This window comes from Protopterus annectens, chromosome 12.part0 (genome assembly GCF_019279795.1).
Source record: "Protopterus annectens isolate FY-2018-M chromosome 12.part0, PAN1.0, whole genome shotgun sequence".
Classification (NCBI taxonomy): domain Eukaryota; kingdom Metazoa; phylum Chordata; order Ceratodontiformes; family Protopteridae; genus Protopterus; species Protopterus annectens.
This window is the reverse complement of record NC_056746.1, coordinates 1,128,120,509-1,128,138,956: the sequence shown is the minus strand read 5'-3', so window position 1 is coordinate 1,128,138,956 and position 18,448 is coordinate 1,128,120,509.

The window sequence follows — 18,448 nt, the reverse complement described above, 5'->3', positions numbered from 1 at the left end:
GGGGATTGTGCAAACATTATGGTATTGAAGTGGCTGAAAAACACTGGAAACACGAGCCACAAAACATCATAGAAAATGATGGTTTATATCACATGGGATCACTCATTATCAACAGTTCAAAAGATTAATGTAGAAAACCAGATATAATGGTCCAAGAAAAGAAGACAAAAGTAGCATTGATCATTGAAATTATAAGTTATAAAATATCAGGATTTGCAGGCAGAAACAAGGGCAATGTGGAAGAAAGATACCCAGACAGTTCCAATAGTAGATGGAGCAATGGGTCTTATAAAGAAGAATTTGCAGTCCTATTTAGATATGCTATCAATCCATATAACCCCGTACGAATTGCAGAAGGAGTAATTACTGGGCACATTGCGAGAACGGCTGACATCAAAGATTAAAACAATATTAATTTCATGAACTTTAATTGTACTTTGACTTAGGAATGGAGTCTATTCCCATCACGGTATTAGAAACCCAAAAGACTTTGAGAAATTTTAAAAAGTGCTGCACTGTAATGTCATATGCCTGTAACTCTAGGCTCTACCATAATAACTTGGCATTTTGCTGGCTGACTTGATGTTGCCATATTAAGGGATTGTGGTCTGCAACCACAGTGAATTTCCTTCCATGCAGATAGGGCTGAAGTTTTTGCGGTGCCCATACTATGGCTAGACATTCGTTTTATACAGCTGCATAACTTTCCTCCCTGGGTTGAAATCTATGGCTGAGATATACAATAGGGTGCTCTTCTCTCTCTGAGGAAACCTGACTGATTACAGCGCCTACCCCATGGTTTGAAGCATCCATCTGCACAACAAATTCTTTGCTGTAATATAGACTGGCTAGCACAGGGGGTTCTCCCAAAGCCCCTTTATGCTTTTGGAATGCCTGCTCCCAGGCTAGGGTCCACACTACCTTATTTGGCCTGTTTGTCCTTTTTAAGTCTATGAGAGGAGAAGCTGTTGCACTATAATTGGGAATGAACTTTCTATAGTACCCCACTGTCCCCAAGAATGCCTTCACCTGTTTTTTGGTACCATGGGCAGGGCATTTCTGAATAGCTTTCACTTTGGCAGGTTTATCCTGATCTTACCATTCTCCATTCTATGTCCCAGGTATGAGCCCTCTATCATACCCACTTGACACTTACTGGGTTTAATGATCAAGCCTGCCCAGGACCTCACTGACACTATGAAGGTGCTGTTGCCAGGAATGGCTGTACTTGGCAATATCATCCAGGTGAGCAAGGGCATAATCTCCTACTCCTGCTAGGATATAATCTACCAGCCTCTGGAAGATTGCTGGGGCATTTTTCATCCCAAAGTGCATCTAAGTGAACTCGTATACTACGAAAGAAGTCACAAAGGCTGACCTCTCTTTAGCAGTGGGAGTCAAGGGCACCTTCCAGAAGCCCTTGATCAGATCAGGAGTGGTCAGATACTTAGCCTCACTCAGCTGCTCTAAGACTTCATCTGTCCTAGGCATGGGGTAAGCATCTGACTCTGTGAATGTTTAGTTTTCTACATCCACACAGAACCTGGTGATGCCATCCTTCTTTGGTACCAGCACCCCTGGGGAGGTCCAGGGACTGCCGGATTACTCCCAGTTCCAGCATCTCCTCCCTCAGAGTCTGTCTGATTCCGTCAGGCACCCTGTAAGGGGCCTGTTTGATAGGTCTTTGGGGTCCTCTATCCACATGGTGCTGCACCGGGTGGGTTCACCCAGATTTCCCAGTGTCCCCAAACTCCTGTAACTTTGTTAGGATTTCTCGACCCTGGGTAGAGGAATAACCACTGGGACACTGCTACCCCTTCCATTGAGTTAGCAGTCTCAGCCTCACTGAGATCATCAGTCACCAGATCCCCATCAGACACCTCCTGTCACCCACTGCAAATACTTAGCACAAGGGCCTCCCTATCATGGTAAAGCTTCATCTTGTTAACATGGTACAGATTGTGCCCCTGCCACTTGCCTAGCAGTTCTACCATGTAGTTAACATCATTGACCTTCCTTACCACTTTTGAAGAGTCCTTCGCAAGCTGCCTGCAGCTTATTGTGTCTGACAGAAATGAGCACTATAACTTGCTGTCCCACATCATACTCTCAGGCTCGAGCATTCTGGTCATACCAGTCCTTTTTCCTGCTGTTGGGCTCCTGCCAGGTTCTCCTGGGTCAAGCCCATGAGCTCCTTAAGCCTTGTCCTGAGGTTTAGGACATATGCCACAACAGACTCCTTGTGGGATTCACACTTGCCCTCCCATTCATCATGAATCAAACCCAAGGGACCCCTCATCCGATGCCGATACAGTAATTCAAAGGGTGAAAAACCTCTGGATTCCTGGGGTACCTCTCTGTATGTAAACAGCAGATGGGTCAAATATTTGTCCCAATCTCTCTCAAACTGGTCTGCAAATGCCCTTTAGTGTAGAGTTTAACCTCTTCACAAGACCATTAGTGTGGGGCTGGTAGGGGTTGGTCTTTAGGTGCTTAACCCCACATCGCTCCCACAGACCAGCCAGCAGGTCTAACATGAAACTGGCACCTCTGTCACTCAATATTTCTCTCTGGAAACCTGCCCTGCTGAAAATATCTAACAAAGTATTTGCCACCTTCTCTGCTTCAATTTAGGACAGAGCCCACCACCTCAGGATATTTAGTAACATAATCTACTACCACTGGGATATATTTCTTCCCTGTGGAACTTGAGATACTCAGAGGCCCCACAATGTCCATAGGTACCTTCTGAAATGGCTCCTCAATCACAGGCAAAGGCATCAAAGCAGCTTTGACCTCATCTCCTGCCTTGTCTACTTTTTGGCACTGCTCATAGGTCCTGCAGTACCCTGTTACATCCCTTGCAGTCCCAACCCAATAAAAGTACGGCATAATATGTCTCTTGGTAAGCTTTATTGCCCGTATGACTTGCAAAAGGAACATCATGGGCTATTGCTAGAAGTGCCAGATGGTAGGCTAGAGGCACTACCAACTGCTATATTACCTCACCCTCTAGTCCTCCCTCAGGGGTTGACTCTATATATAGTAACCCTTTGTTCCAGAATATAGACTCCTCTTTTCCTTGAGAATCAGTTGGCTCCTTAGCTACCTCCCTCAAGCCTCGTAGTGTAGGGTCCAAGAACTGAGCCTGTCTCAACTCTACCTTTGTGAGCCTTCTCAGCTCCCCTTCCACAGGAAGTCTGGTATCCTCTAACACCAGTGCCTCACTGTCAGCCTGGGTACTACCACTCACCTCTGCCTTTACAGTCACCCTGTCAAAAGGAAAATCAGTACCTATCAGTAGCTGTGGTTCACCTTCAGGCTCACTGCTACAGGGTAACTCCCTCCCTGAAATAGCCACATCACCAGCCACATCTTCAGGTGTGGGATCTATCTGGGTCTCCCCCAGGCTACCAGAGCCACAGGCCTGTCTCCATGTAACTGCATGTGCAAAAGGTACTGCATTATCGAAATAATTCCCCTATCAAGACATCTGCAAGGATATCTTCAAACACACCTGCTTGCTTGTTTCCTTTTCCACCCTCCCAGTCAAGGTGAACCCAGGCCAAAGGTATTTGGAATGGGGTCCCTCCCAAAGCTCTGACTGGAGTGGGCTGCCCAAGCAAGTACTGCTCCTCTTTAACCACTGCAAGCTTCACAATGGTTATGTCAGAAGCTGTGTCTTTCTTAGCAGTGGCCTGTTTTCCATCCACTAAGACAGAATACAAACTCCGGTGATAGTTCAGTACCCCTGTTGTCTCCAGAGAACTTACCACTGGCATGCTGTTATTCCCACTTTCTGACTCCTCACCTTTTGTTCCCCACCTTACTTCAGTGGAGATTTGTCTGTTACATGGCCACTCTGGTTACATTTAAAGCAGATAAACCTTGATCCTAGCCGTGTACCTGATTCTAGTGGCTTCTCCTGTTACTGGTGGACTCTGGTGGGGTGGTTTAGGCTGCCCACCATGGGTTCCCTTATATCCATGTGCAGCACTAGGTATCCCTGTCTTGTGCAGTGGTGCCCTGCTTGCAAAGTAGAGATCCCCTTTTCTGCAGCTCATCTGCAGAGTTACACTCCCAGTCTGCTAACCAGATTCTCATGTCCTCAAATGAAGGGTTGAGGGCTTCTTCCCTCACCAAAAGATCTGACAACCTTTCAAAAGTGGTGACTTAACACCCACTCACCCACCTATGAAAATAAGTGCTTAGCTCAGCAATATAATCACATACACTTTAATCTGCCTTACGTCTATGCTCACAAATTTTTTTTCTGTAAGCTGCAGGGGTTAACTTAAAACATTCCAATAAACATTGATTAACTTTGTCATAATTTAACTGAACACAATTCCACAAACCAATGAATAAAATACAAATGAAAAAACTGAATGCTGTACCAGACTGTATTCTTATTGAGCACTTTCATCTCCTCAATGGAGACTTCTTCAGAATAAATTAAAGTCGTCCCCCAACAACCTTATATACGCATACACCCATATTAAATAATAATTCAATTAACTAATTAATGAATCCCTGAAAGGGGCCTCACTCAAAAACATAAATCAATATAAAAAGTCATAACATTTACTGTGATCTATTACAGGTTATAAAAACATATTCCATAAAACACACCAACTATAAATATTACATTAAAAATTGTGCCTTTAGTCTGAGGACAGGACTAATAGACACCCCACAGTTAAGACCAGGGGGTTCACTTTCATAAGTCCTGATCTGCGATCTAAGTTCAGACAATTCTAAAAAAAATCATTTAATGGGCCAACCCTTTCCCCCAACTTTATCTGTTCTAAAATAATGAACCTAAAATTGTGACCATCATTGGCCATAATATGTGCTGCCAGGGCATTTTTACTTTCCGTTCTCTTAATGTCATAGCAGTGTTGATATACTCTGCTTCTAAAAACATTTTTTGTTTTCCCAATATAGAAGCTGGAACATTGGGAACATAATGCAAGGTATATTACTGCTTTACTACTACAGCAAAACCTGCCATTGAGTTTATATTTAACATAATTAGGAATAATAACATCTTTTCCTTCTATTACATATTGGCAATGCATACAATAGCCACATCTTGTCATACCCCCTTCACTATTAGGGATATGCTTGCGTCTTTCTAACATATTCTTGATACAGCATTCCTTTTTATATACAATGTTGGGTTTAGTCCCCACCAATTCCAGTTGTTCAGCATTTGTATGAAAAATGTTCCAATTATGTTTTAAAATATTATTGATTTCATAAAAATGTTGATTAAAGATAAATATACCTGATTTTTTAAATTGCCTGTTATAATCCTCTTTTTCCTGTTTTTGTGGAGCGTTACCTGACCCAAGCAAAGGAACAAAGGACCCATTATTTCTTTTTTAAATAACCTCATTCAGGATTTTACTAACAAAAATCTCAGGATATCCTCTGTTTACTAGCATAACATTTAAAATTTCTATTTGCTCCAGAAATTCAAGGTATTCAAAAAACATTCTGGCTAGTCATACCCCCTGCCCCTTAATGATTTTTTTCTGGTGGAAGGGATGACTGCTATCAAAATGTAGAAGGCTATTTGAATATGTGAGCTTACAAAATATATTAGAGGTAAATTGTCCAAGTGCCCCATCTTTTTTTATAGTAATATCAAGATAATTAACCTGTTCATTGTTGATAATATGTGTGAATTCTAAGAAATCTGTGCTAGCCTTTATAAATTCAAAAAATTTATCAACCTCATAGCTATCCTTGTCCCATAGAATAATGATGTCGTCAAGGTAATGACTGTAAAACTTCCAGTTACCAACAAAGGGGCTTTTGAAAACAATATCCTTTTCCCAAAATGCTAGGACAGTATTGGCAAATATGGGGGCACATACTGCCCCCATTGCTACGCCTTTTACTTGTTTAAATAGCTGCTGTTCAAAAGTGATAATATTTGTCTCCAATACTGTTTCCATAAGACTCCTAATAGTTATGATGTGATTATGATTAAGTGTAGTATATTGGCATATGTATTGATAAAACCACTCTATACCTGTGTCGTGTGGTATAACTGAAAATAAGTCACGTATATCAATAGTTATAAACATCAAGGCATCATCAAATATTTCACTATTGATTTTTGCTAGAAAATCCCAGGACTCTTTTAAAATCCATGAACAGTCCTTCAAAATGTGTTTAAGCTGGGTGTCAATGAACCTGGCAATAGGATACGTCTTGGATGCATGAGCATTCACTATTGGCCTGAGGGGTGGGTCCATATGTATCTTGGGGGCCCCAAAAATTGTAGATTTTTGGATATTCAACAACCATAAATAAATATTCATCCCTACTAATTTGTTGAGTCATAACTCATCCAACATCACATCTACTTTTCTATAACAAATGTTTTTTTTCATTTAAACTAATCTCCTCATAGGTGTCCCCATACAATATTGTAAACATTTTATCCACATAAAAATTATAATTCATAATGACCAACCTGCCCCCCTTGTCCGGTTTCATGACCCTTAGCTCTGAATTGTTACAGATCTGTTTTAATAGCTTAATTTCTTCATCATTTAAATTATTTGGTTGTGTATTATTCCATTTAGTATTCCTAAACATATCCCTAATGTCTTTTTCACACATTTTCTTGAAAATCAGGACTGAAGAGTGTAAAGTGGGATTAAAAGTACTGGGTTTCTTACATATCTGTTCTACAACTGAATTGTTAGAAGTAGTCCCTTTAAAAAGAAATTCAGAGTTTAATTTCCTTGTATATAACTTTAAATCTGTTAAAGTTTGGTCCAATGTTCCCATTCTATTTGGGTACAAATGTTAGCCCTTTTTCCAAAAGGTCTGCTGTGTCCCTCTGTAAAACAGTGTCAGTGTAGTTATACACTTTAAAATCATCTCCCTTTTTATTGAGAATAACTAAATTAGCATTGTTATAATCACTCAATGTCTGTTCCCCTTCCCCCTCCAGTTGCCCCTCGTTTGTGTTGGGTAATATTGATTGTAATAGGTATCAACCCCCCTCTCTGGTTCCTCAGTCTCTTGGACCTCCTCAGAGGGGGTATTCTAAAGCGTCAGGGGTATGAGTCCCATTGTCATCATTGTTGTCAATATTAATATTATTATTGTCCAATTCAACTCTATAACTTCTTTGTTGTCCCAAAGTGGGTAGTGGGGAGGCCCTATGCTGTTGATATTCTTTTTCATCTCTTAAAAGTTTAACCTTTCTTTGCTTTAACTCAGTAATAGTATCATCTATTTTAACAAACATATCAAAATATTCAGACTTTCTGCTCTTAAATAATAAATCAGCCTCTACATTCCTATCAAGAACATTAATTTTTTCCAACAACTCATTCATTTTACAATCATTATCTCTAATGAGACAACCCAAAAGTTCACATCCATGTCTATTAAATAGTTTGAGAAGTTCAAGATGAAGTGGGGAGTCTCTTACCAAGCCTGAAGGATATTTCCATGTTCTTAGTCCCTTCGGTACATGCTCAGTAAGTACACACTCCCTCAAATAGTTATTTTCCAATTGTATTTTGCGATAATCCAAGGTTAGTTTTTCCAAATTCATCAGTTGTACATTTACAGTCCCTTAATTAACTGTTGGGGAATGCCACAAATCCAGCCACCATTCCTTTTCCCCTTCTAGCCATTGTATGAAATTGTTACATCCATTGTAACTTGGTCCACTTTCAGCCGAGCCTGCTTGCTGCATGTTACGTAGATCTGCCCCTCTAGGTTGAATGGGACTCACTTCCCGTTGCCTCTGCGCCGGTGTAATACTACTGCTATTAAAGCTTTAATTTAAAGTAGCCATTCCTGCCCCATTCGGGCCTGGATAAAAAGCATTGGCTGAAGAGGTTAAAGAACAGGTAGTTTTTACCATCATATCCATACGACTGGCCAGGTTCGCCACTGTTGTGTTAAGGGTTTGTAAAGTCTGTGCAAGTGAGGCAATGGTGGCTGGTTGTGTTCTCGGCTCCTTCCATCACAAAAAAACAACTGAACACACAATTACTCAGAGCCCTTGGACAGCATTATACTGTTTAGATATTCTTTTAAATATATGAATAAAGCTATCAAAATTATCACCTTTATACTGTGGGAAAAAATTACTGACCTTTGTTGCTTCTTGGATTCAGTTATTCCATTCCCTGTTACCTCCATGTTCTTATTGAACAGTCAGCATGTCCCTCATGCTGATGCTGCTTTTAATTTCCTTTGGCCTCCAAATGTCACAGCCTCTCTTCTGATTCTAATTCCATGCATTTTGCCTCCAGTTCAAGTCTCTCTAACTCCAGAAGGGTTTTTAAATCCTCTGTGGAAAAGGTGAACTGTCCTGCTTCTGAGGCTGCACATCCCCATCACCAGTCTGGTTGTCCTCCTAGTTGCTGGTCTGTGCTGCAGCTGCAACTAAGGTTGAAATAATTTTCTCTTTAGTCAGGCTGGCATGGATCAGTCCTTTGGTTTTGCACACCTTAGCCAACTGGTTCACTGTTAGCTTGCCATAATCCTCTGCTGACATCTTTGCCTGTTTTCTCTGACTAAACTATAACAAAAATAAATTAAAAAAATGAAACTCTGTATGCTTACCTTGTGGCTACTGAGATTAAACCCAGCTTTAGTGACATCAGCTGACATGCTACAGAAGTTCAATTAATATCCACACCACTGCTCACCAATATGTAATATCCCTTCTCTGGGCCAGTGATCAAGGAGCCTCAATCCTCAACACTAACAGTGGTGGGGAACCTTAACTTAGAACAAAAATGGATACACACAGTATTTTCAGGTGCAGCTTTCTGTACCAAGCACAATTTCCCTTTAGAGCACACAGGGAGCACACTCCATTCCTGGGGACGGTCTTCCCTTCCAGGTCCCAAATAATACTCCACCTTTCTCTCTGCAGAAATCAGTCCTCTGTGTCCCTGTTCCAAGTAACTGATGTACACACTCTTTGAGATTTGGTTTTCACACAGACACACACACACACCTGGGGAAGGCTGGCACAGATTTACCCACTATGCCACCTCCACCCAGATTATAAGGTAGATTCACTGCCACCAGCCAGCTACTTTAAGGCTTTTACCGGGGTACCCAGTTACTCTTAGTAAAAGTAATACTTATACAAATGGTAATGTTAATCGATCAGCAAGGCTTTCAGGAGCATGAAGCCACAGTGCCACCAAATAAATGCAATTACCCTCAAAGGTTAAATATTTTCTAAAAGACCAGCCACAATAAAATATATAATCATGTTTAATAAATAAAAAATAGAAAATAAGAAAATACTATCTATTTACAATAAACACCAGAGTTTCAAGTCACAGAAACATAAAAAATAACACAGATGGAAAGACTTGGACAGATACAGAAAAAAATACTTTTAGCTAATTTCAATATATTTTCTTAACTGAATGAAGAATTACTGTTCCCTAGTTAAGTTACTTACTAAAGTAAGGCAAGATGAAGTGGGTGAGTGGTCTTGTCAATTCCAAAACAGAGTGCTGAGTGTTCTGCCACATCTGTCATTAGTATCTAAATACAATTTTAGTGCTGGCTACAGAATGACATCACATCTGGTCATCTGATCCTGTGGTTTCCATACTACCCCCTGAGTAGAAACTTGAACCAGGATCTGATACAGATGTGTCACAATTCACACAAAGAGCTTTGCTAAGGTTTATTCCAGCATGTGGAGACTGCAAAATAATTCCAATACTTCCACCCTTCCTGCAGAGACCAACAAGCCATTCTCTGGCACCCCAGGGTATCAATAAGTTCACCACTAAGGACAATGAGAGCAGGATCCCAGCCCAGACATTGCATCTCTGGCTACATTCAGACCTGTGAGATAAAATCTTTATGGCCTAAACCAAGACATTTAATTTCAAGCTAATTTTCTTAAGGTTAGCTGGGCTGAGCTTAACCCCTTCCCTTCCAGTATCATCTGTTAAAATATATACACTTCAACAGTTAACAACACAAGTCTGACATACATGTATGTAACAAAAAAGAACTCCGACCAAGAACAAAAAAGAAAAACTAAGAGCTTAAGGCAAACAAACACTTCCAGGACACCACAAATTGAAGAATAAAATGTACCAAACTAAAGTGGTGGAGATTTTGGTAAAGATTTTGGCTTTCAAAAACCAGTAATCCCAAAAGATAGAAAGTGGAATCCACCGTCGTTGTATGCGAAAATCATCTTTAATACAGAACCAACAGAATACAAACAAGCGCTTTCACCCAGTGGTACTGGGCTTTCTCAAGTTGTATGTATATATATATTACTTTTCCTGTCAAGCAGGATCCACTGTTGATACATTTTTACCGCAAATGACTTTACAAATACATTTTTAACAGAAGCATCTGTACAAATTAGTTTGATGTTCAAATGACATATAGTTGTTTACAAAACTCCAGATAGCCATGATGGCATATGTTACAAATGCACTGCCCTATTCTATCTGACATAGCTGGCACTACCTCACATCATCACAGACCAGTTGACAGAATAGAAGTAAATTCCCACAAGTGGATGCTAAATAAGGATATATTTCTGGATAAAGTTCACGTGATGTGAAAGCCCTTACTATCTTCTTCACTGAATAAAGGTGTTTATTCTACTTTTATTGAGACTGGCTGGCTTCAATTGTTGTGGGGTACCTGCATCTATTATTCTAATGTTCACAGGTGCAGTGAACCCTGACGTAGACCTTTGTGTTTCTACAGATAACATACAACTGAGCAAATAGTGCATCAGGATGCTAGCAGTTGGGTCTTGGGAAATAGCTACCCTCTCCTTAAATTAGACAAATCCATGATATATATATATATATATATATATATATATATATATATATATATATATATATATATATATATATATATATACACACACACACACACACACACACACACACACACACACCCCTCCCATACCCATGCTCCCTATGTATAGTGTTACTGAAGATTGAAGAGGCCCAGCCATAAATACTATTGTGGGCATAGGTCCATGTTTATATGAAAGCTGTATTTTCTATACTTCATTAGACACTAGCAATGCAGCACAAAACTTCAGAAATGCCCTTGGAAAACACCAGATAACACCACCAAGTTATGATCAGAGAACCTGCCTGTGCAAGCCTCTTGAGGTAACATTTCCCCCAAAGTTTCTTACAAGCTATACTTGCACACCCCATCAGCCTTATTTCTTCCCACCTATATATTATCTTCTTTTCTTCAATCTCTTTGCTGCACACAATACATATACTGCCAAATCTGATATTTCCACTTTTTCCATGAAGGCATACTCTTAATACTCTCTAGGAGCCTGACATTATACCCTCTTACATCCTATTGGCATACTCATTCACTGACCCTGTACTCTCATGTACACTACAATACCTAGAACGTACAACTCCAGTTCCACCTATAACAACCACCTCTCTCCTCATCAGGCATTTTTTCTATGTATGTACAGGGTTGAAGGCATGCTGTATCTCTGCTATATACATATACAGTATAGAGGGTGTAATCTATCTCTACTGTATACATATATCTAAACAATCTTACCTTGGTTTGTGATTTACTGTGGAATTGATTGGTAAAAGAAGTTTGATTTGAATTTATATTTTATTTATCACTGTTCACTGTTTGTAGATAGGAAGGGATAGCTTGTTACAAGATTTACTTTGATATTTTGTTGTTTTACCGTTAATTTCACTGCTGGTTGTTAGAAAGGGGTAGGTGTTAGACAGGCAAGCTCTAGCCATCCTAAGGGGCCTAGACAGCTATAAATTCACACAGACTACAGAGAGGAAAGTCCACAGCATATCTAAACAATCCTACCTTGGTTTGTGATTTATTGATCTTTACTGTTAAAAAGAAGTGTGACTGCTAGCGATAGTGAGCAGAAGCTACTGCACACCTTTGAGCGATGTAAAGGAATTACAGCTTTTGTCTGGCTTGCAGAACTTGTACAGTCAGAACAACTTTACTGTATTTACTTTGGTATTTAGTTATACATTGCTTGTGTGATTTTTGTCATAGAAGCTGATTTAAGTTCTCTGAATTCTGTGCTAATGCACACATATCTTGTACAGTGTAATAAATGCTATGCATATTTAAAGGTAACAGCTGATAACACTGGTAATTCATGTTCCTCATGTTAAAAGCTGGATGATTTGCTTACTATTGTTAGAAGTAAATCTAGACAATGATGATGATTGCACTTGTGCAATTGGCAGGACTTGGAGAACTGTTGTTTCATATATTAATGGCTGGACTGGTGAGATAAATAATGTTAGCAAAGAGCAAATAGAACACATTTAGGAAATGATGCATCTATTGTCTGCAAAGATCATTCAACCCCTATGAAACAAGACAATGCCCCTGACAACTTTGGAATTCTGGATGCAAGTATTCAGCAATCTGAGGATCCAGTTTGTTTAAAAGGAAACAAAAAAAGAAAGGAAGAAGCTCAACAAATAAGGAAGAAAAATAAAATGATTAATGTCTGTAAAGTAAAGAGAATACGTACTAAAAAGGACACTTCTTTGTTATGTAACACACAGGTTACAGGGAATGATATCTTTCTGTCAGAAAACCTTCAAACTACAGAAAAAGTATAATTTTTCCAAAAGAGAAGGTACAAAATAGAGGCAAGGGGCAGGTGAAAAGGAAGAAATCAATATTGAATGTGGAAGGATTGAAGACCATTACTGTAAGAAAAACGAAGAGAAAGACAGATGTTGAGTTCATGGCTCAAGCTGTGGATTTACAATGCTAGCTGGATGAGAATTTAATACACAATGGGATTAATAAGACTAATGGTGATGAAGATCTATCCTGCGTAACAATTGATAGAGCAGATATTACTGTATTAAAGGCTGAAGATTCTTCAGAGCTGGTCAGCAAAGATATTCTTGTAATTGGAGACTCAGTTATTAGAGGAACTGATACTTATATTTGCAGAGAAGACAATGAACATCGGGTAGTGTTATGCTTGCTAGGAGCAAAAATAGAAGATATGAGACAAGCTTTGGAACGCTTTAATGTAAAGAAGTACAGATCTGTTTTTATTCACGTCGGTACAAATGATCTCATCTGCAAGAATTCTTTGACTGTTAGTAGGGAACTGACAGCCCTATTAGATAGTATAGCTTGTACTGGTGTTAGGATGTATTTTTCGCAAATCACCTATAGAAAGGATAGTCAGGTCACTGTGAATGAAAAGATTTGTTGGGTAAATACCGACATGGAAAAAAATGTCTTGTTATAAAAAAAAAATGGAAATGTGTAGATCCAAGCCTAGTTTTGGGTATACGTGTTCAGACAGGATGGTGTACATTTGTCAAGATCAGGGAAGATAATTTTTGCAACAGATATTTTTGCAATATTTGACAAACACTAGGCAGGATTTTTGCCAGGTCGAAAATTTAACAGTTCACAGATAGCAACATTTGATGCCTGTCTGATGGTTGTTAATGCTGGGAGCATCAATAATAAAGTTTTTTTTATTGGAAAATTTACTGCGTTCCCGCAAGATTGATGTTATTGTTTGTGAAACATGGTTAAAGAACAATGACTGGAAACCAGTTCTGTCAGGCTATAAATGTTTTTACTGTAATAGACATTCTAACCAAAAATCAGGTGGAGGTGTTATGATAAGGATTAAAGATAGTTATGAAACCTGTGATTATTACATGTTCAGTGATAACGCCAATAGTATAGACTGTGTAACTGTGACAGTAACGACAACCCTGGAACAGATGACCTAGAAGAATTCATACATTTCTTTCATGAAACACAGGAGAGAAGAAGAATAATAGCTGGGGACTTAAATTTATCAGAAACAGACTGAAATAATATTGATTCAACAACATTAGTAAGGAAATTATTCACAACATATATTCAGGAACAACAATTGCTTCAGATTGTAAAAAAAAAAAAAAACTGGACGTAACTTACTAGACGTGTTCCTAAAGAAATTACTGTTACTTCAAGTCTAGTTTTAACACTGTTAATGTGCAGTGATCATGGGGTTATAAAGGTTAATTTGTTGCTAGATAATTCTACCAAACTGAAATTTAAACCAGTGTACAGGTTAACTACAGATTATATGGAAGCAAAACAGTCACTATGTAAAACTAACTGGAGTGAGGTGTTCAATGGAAAACTGCAAATGGAATGTGGAAAGTTTTGAAAGAGAAATTGAGTGCAAAAAATCAAAAAAAAACGTTTAACATCAGGATCTAGGCATACAACATCAAGCGGATATATTTCCATAAGAACAAGATATCTGATTAAGGTGAGAGACAAAAAATATAAGAAATGGAAGAGAGGTCAAACTACAACTTTGAAAACTGAAATAAACAAGCTGGACAAACAGATTAAGCATATTGTGAAACAAGAAAAATTTGAAGAAAATCTATATAAAGATATTGAGCATAATAGAAAACCTTTTTATAGACAGCATAAGATGTGGAAGGAGTAAAGACACACAAATTGATAAACTGTATGCAGATTCTAAAATTAATTCTCGGACACAACAGGTTATAGATATAGTTACAAAATCTTATGCAAAACAGTTTGGCTCCACAAAAGGGTGTGATAAGTTGTCCTAGTGACATCCAGGTAACCTCCAATACTGGAATGAAATTAGATTATATTGAAGAAGAACTGCTCAAACTAGATCCAAACAAAGCACAGGGAGGAGACGGAATTAGTAACAATGACCTGAAGAACACTTCAGCAAGAACTTACTGTACCATTATATCTATTATTCACTAGGTCATATAAATATGGGGAGATTCCTCAAGATTGGAGACATGCGCTTATTAAACCTGTCTTTAAGGGAAAGGGGAGTAGGACAAACCTAGAGTCATATAGACCCTTAAGCCTACTTTCATGTAGTGGAAAAATAATGGAGAAGGTAATATTGGATAACTTATTGTCAGAACTGGATAGTTTGTGACTTTAAACTATATATCAGCATGCATATGTTGAAAATAGATCTATTATCACCCGTAACATGATGTTCTATAACAATATAATAGCTATGAATGAAAAATTGTGCTGTGATATAATTTATATAGATTTAACTTCGGCATTTGATAGGGTCATACATAAAACACTGATCAATAAATTGGAACAACTAGGGATCGATGTACTCTTGTTAACATGGGCAGCTGCATGGCTTACAAATAGGGCATGGCAAGTAACATGCAGCAAATAGATGAAATCCTTGGTTACAGTCAGGGTGTCCCACAGGGCTCTGTCCTAGTCCCATACTTGTTTAGATTATATCTTTCAGACCTAACTTTTCATCTGAGGTGTTCTATAGTCTATGTCTATATGCAGTTGACCTGAAATTGGGTAAACTAATTACATATGTTAGAGATAAGGCATGTCTGCAAAATAACTTGACAAAATTGACTATTTGGTCACAGAAGAATAATATGCTGATAAATACATCAAAAACTAAGCATAATGAGATTTGGGAGACATAAATTGAAAGGTGAATATTTAGTACAGCACACAGTGTTTGAAACTGCAGTTTCATTTAAGGACCTGATTATATGGGTAGATCCAGCTATGAGTTTTTCCTAATCATATCAATCAATTTGTTAATGATAGTTATAGAACTATAGATTGCGCAAAAAGATTTATAAAGTCTGGGAAATAAAAAAATGATGAAGTCATTGTTAGTTACATTAGACCCAGACTTGAGTATGGAATAACAATATAGAAACCCTATAAGAAAACAAGCATGAATAAACTGGAAAGAGTACAGCGGAAATATACCAAGGGCATCCATGGATGTGAAAATTTAAGTTGTTATGAAAGACTAAAATATCTGAACTTATACAGTGTCTCTTATAAATATCTAAGAGGAGATATTATTCAGGTATATAGGGTATGTAGAGACAGCTACCTCTTAGAATGTTTGGGTTATCAAAAAGTACTAGAGAATCATCAGACAATGTAGAATAGGGGTCCAAATAGAGTCATAAGTCAGCAAGCAAAGCAGAGTAGTATTGCTGAAATTGAATTCATCCTCAAGTCTTAGTGAGTACCTTCACAAGGTGGACTCTGTTTTTCACAAAATCTCACCAAGATGACACTGATATATAAGCTGTATTTTATATAGCATATATCATGGAAAGAAGGCCAAAAATTAAATAAGATAGGTGGGTGCACAAGACCCAGGATAAAAAAAGTACCCAATCCCGGTAGGCACACTAATGCCAGGACTGAAAAAAATGACAGTGTAGAATCCTCAAAATATGGAAATATTCTTACAGTAGGGCTAGGCCAGGCCCAGGGGGCAGGTGCCCCCCTGCTGTTGTAAAAGGAGGTAGCAGTCCCCAAAAATCACAAAAAATGATAGGCCAAAGAAGAGCCACAAAGACAATAGAGTGGACAATTAAGGATAAGAAAGAAATTATGTATTGTTACTACTGTGCAAGAAGCCCAGAATTTCCAGACACAATATATACAAAAAGATTGAGAGAAATTAGAGGAATGAAAAATACTTCCATAAGAAAAACTGTCAGAAACTTCAAATAAAAATTTGCGTTCATTAATACAACAGATTTGTGAAAAACATTATATAGATCAAGAAGCTTTGATCTGTTTGAAAAAAGAAGCATCTGAGGAAGTGTAGAAATATAAACAACAAAACGAAGAGATTTTTGAAAGGTATAAAAATGAAATATGGACATAGGAAAGAGAGATTTGATATGGTGCAATATTTATACAAAGTCGAAAGCCAAATTAATCAATAAAAAAATGGCAGCCCCAAAGATATTCGAAGAGAAATACAGGCAAAGGCATCCAGATAAGGAAAATTTCACAATAAAAAATAATATCACAAAGAGGGAATGTAGAAAAGAAGATTAGTAATAAAGTAGAAGTTAAAAAATAGAAGTTGAAGTTATGGCGTGCCTGCAAAGTGAAGTATTTGGTGTAGAAGGTCTAACACGTTACGTCACAGCATGATGGAACAAGTCCCCAAAGTAAGGAAAAACAGGAAGATCATTAGACAGCTGAAGAAGAAATATGGACATGGGAAAGAAAAGGAGATTTAATATGGTGGAATAATTATGCAAAGGAGAAAACAAAACTAATCAATACAAAAAGAGCAACACCAAAGATATTTGAAGAGAAATACAGGCAAAGGAATCCAGACATGGAAAACTTTAAAATACAAAAAATAAGAAGACAAAGAGGAAAAGTAGAACAGGAGATTAGTAATGGAGAAGTTAAAAAAAATAGAAACTGAGGTTATGGACTTCCTGCCAAGTGAGGGATTCAGTGTAGAAAATCTAACTCAGAAAATACCACAGCAGGATAGAACAATGGACATCCAGATTAAAGAGAAACCAGTGGAACAGGAAGCAACTGATCAGTTGCCATATGAAGATATTTTGGAGCCTTCTACAGGAAACCAGTATAAATGTTCACTTGAAGCTGGAGAGCAAGGGAAGGAAAAGGAAGCTGTGCAATGCTGATGCAATCAATGTTGAGCAGTGATAGGCCAGTGAGGTCCCATATGACAGAGCTGGATAACACAGGATGAAACTGAAGAGAATGTGCCACAGGAAGATGCTATACAACTTTCTACAGAATGCCTGCAGGAAATGAAGAACAAAAAATTTGCCCTCCATTTAGAAGAAAATGAGCGAAGAGAAGAGTTGCTTGATTGAATAGAGCTAGATAGAGAGACATATTAATATCAATGAAAGAAATAGACTGCAGAAGGTCAATAAAACCCCAAAAGGTAGAAGTTTGATAAAACAAATGAACACAGTAATTAGGACTATCCATAGAGATCCATTCAATATAACAGAAGTAAACAGGATATATTACTGTGCAGCTAAATTAATGACAGATAAAATTCTACCACAAGAACAGAGGGTAGTAAGGGAAAGGAAGGGGAGAAATCAAATACCATCATGAAAGTATCAAATTGAGAAAACTATAAAGGAATTAAGGCAAGAAGTGTCATTATTAGAGTACAGAAGAGGGAACAGAGCAACAAAAATACTCAAAAAGATAGACGTGATTAAAGTAATGCACAGTATCAGAACAGATCAGGAGGCATCATGCACTATTGCAAATAAACTGAAAATCTCAGCACAGGCAGAAAAACCTATGAGATGTGCAGATAAATATAAAGGAAAAGGACAAAATAAGCAGTTTATTGATGACCCCAAAAAGTTCTATAGAGAATGGGGAAATAAGGCAGAAGAAATTGAATGACCACCCAAAAAAGAAGAAATGGATGCATTTTGGAGAAATATCTATGAAGATCCTGTGGAACATAACAAAGATGCTAACTGGACAGAAGAAGTAAAAGAGAGAGAATAAGAAATTCAAATGTACATGATATGAAATGGGATGAAGTAACGGCCAGAGGGAT